This window comes from Pinus tabuliformis, chromosome 9 (assembly GCF_031772625.1).
Source record: "Pinus tabuliformis cultivar Carrire ecotype Pingquan chromosome 9, CPIR1, whole genome shotgun sequence".
Classification (NCBI taxonomy): domain Eukaryota; kingdom Viridiplantae; phylum Streptophyta; class Pinopsida; order Pinales; family Pinaceae; genus Pinus; species Pinus tabuliformis.
This window is the reverse complement of record NC_142307.1, coordinates 309,344,701-309,347,470: the sequence shown is the minus strand read 5'-3', so window position 1 is coordinate 309,347,470 and position 2,770 is coordinate 309,344,701.

Sequence of the window (2,770 nt, the reverse complement as noted above, 5' to 3'; positions counted from 1 at the left end):
GTCTTTACCCTATCTTTACCAAAATTTCAAGCTTTGTGCCCCATGACCATTACACGGGACTTCTGTTACCCAATATTCCCCCAACAAAATCATCGTGACTCGTCCCGAGTCACACTTTGGTGCGGCAGGACATGCCGCCTTGGCTTCGCAGTTCACCTCCTCTTCGAGTGATGCTCTTTGTCCTGCTGCTCCTTTGTTGTCTCTTGAAATGCTCTGTTTGGCTCCTGCTTCGGTGTTATTACCAATTCTCGCAACCAATAATGCTCATTCTGCTCTGCTTGGTTAACACAGAACACCCCCTCATAGGATTTTAGCTCTAGTGGGGGAGCCGCATATGGGACCTCCTTGTACCACCGCAACCACTTTCTTCCTTTGTATCTTCTCTTCACAATGTCTGCTGCAACTTGTGTTGCAATTTTGTAAGACCCTTGCTGCTGTCTGCGAGATCCCAATCCTCAAGGTACATTAGGGATGAGTTATTAACTGCATTTCTACCAGTGGTCTCTATCTTTCTAGCCTTTCACTTTTCTGTTGTAGTTCATCGGCCTTCCCCCGGGCGAGGCGATGGCCTTAGCTGCCAAAACCATGTTCCTCAGAGAGTCCCGCCTTTCCATCGGCTAGATCACCACCCCCGAGCTTATTCCTTGTGCAGAGATAATGAAAAGTTCCATATTGGTAACCAACTTGCATTTTTCAAAAGTGCAATTCGATCGATGGAAGCCCCCATGTGATTTATAAGAATTTCGAATTTCAAATTCACTGTCTCCCGCATGTTCTGGCACCCTCGTGCTAAACTTGTGGTAGATCATTCCATAGCTGGCTTGTACCCCTTCTCTTAATTGCCCACTTCCCACTCCCTTCTACCATAATGCGAACATCTTGTCATGAATAGTGACCGCAACGGTCACTTCTTCTCTTATCAATGCAACATTGCAATTCTTTCTGCATAATCAAGACCCTTGTAATTGGCCAAATCTACATGCATCCTGGCAATTTCACATCCTTCCCCTAGAATTCTTTATTGTCCCGTGCTCTCTTTCAACTGGCTGGAGTGGTGAGACTGTCCTTTGGACAGTTAGTCAAGCGGTCGGCCCACCCATGTAGAGCTTTAGGCGACTGCCATTCACTCTTCTCGGGAAGGGGTCTCCATTGAGTTTGGCAAGTTGAACCACGCCCCCATTGGTAACTTCTTTGATGACGTAGTGTCCCAACCAATGCATTCAGAGTTTTCGAGGGAATTTCTCGAACTTGTTGCCATATAATAATACTAGATCATTCTCCTTGAAAGTGTGTACCTTGATATGGCGATCATGCCACGCTTTCTCATGTTGTTTCTGTACTTTTTGATGGAATCCAGCCAAAACCCTTTCCTCCTCTAGTTCTTTGAGCTGTGCGAGTCGTTCCTTGAAAGCCCTGGGGTCTACCATACCTGTTATTACCGCTATCCGTAGACTAGGCACAATGTATTCCATAGGAATAACAACCTCCTTGCCATTGACTAACCGAAACAATGTCTGGCCCATCAACTTCTTGGACGTGGTTCAGTATGCCCATAGTACAATAGGGATGCGCAAGTCCCAATCATTTCATTGCGAATTATAGACCTTTGTCAATGCAGTCTCCATAATTTTGTTGAATGCTTCAACGGTCCCATTTGCTTGTGGGTGATAAGGCATACTCTGTTGATGATATATCTAGAATTCCTCAGTGAGTGCACTGATCGTTTCATTCAAAAAGTGTGTTCCCCGATTGCTCATGAGAAATTTGGGACATCCAAACCTTGTTAGCACATTCTCAAACAAAAACTTCGCAGCTGTCGCAGCCCTGCAGTCCTTGACCAACAGTGCCTCTACCCATCGAGTCAAATATTCTATTGCGGTGATGATATAGCGTGTGCCCGTCTTCCCCCGCGGTGCGATATGTCCTATGAAGTTGATTACCCACTTCTAGAATGGTTGTATCATCATCTGTGGCTGGATCGACATTTCATCCCTCTGCGATGGTTTCCCCGTCCGTTGAAATACATCACATGCTCAACAATATGCTTTCGAATCTTGATGTAGAGTGGGCCACCATAATCCTGCATGAAGAATCTTCTGGGCTATGGCACGACCCGCATAATATCCACTAGCAACCCCCCCATGTCCTTCGGCCAGGATTTGTCCTCGCTCAAACTCTGGGACATACCTGCGTAATATTTCATCGTTACCCATTTTGTAGAGGTGCCCTGCAATCATGGTAAAGTCTACTGCACGTATCACTAATTCCTTCTTCTGCTAAACAAAATATCCCTGTGGTGTGGTTCCTGTAGTTAAGAAATGGATTATATCCTCAAAGTGGCCATCCACTATGCACACTGCATATAGCTGTGCGTCCGAGAGTTTGTCCTCTAAACTTGTGGGCTCTTCGCCAGTCTTAATTCGAGATAGGTGATCCGGGCCTGCGTTTAGACATCTCGGCTTTACGATGACCTCGAAGTCATATTCTTGGAATAACAATAACCACCTACAAATGCGCCCCCCCAACACAGGCTTATTCACTAGGTATTTTAGCGCCGAGTGATCAGTATACATCTTAAAGTGGCCTCCGAGTAGATAGTGGCGGTATTTTTGAAGTGCGTATACCATCGCTAATCCCTCTCGCTCAGTAGTGGAGTAATTCTTCTCCGCTTTTGACAACCGGCGACTTGCAAATGCAATCGAGTGGTCAATTCCCTCCACTCCTGGTTGAGTAAGTACTGCCCCCAACGTGATACACGATGCGTCGACAT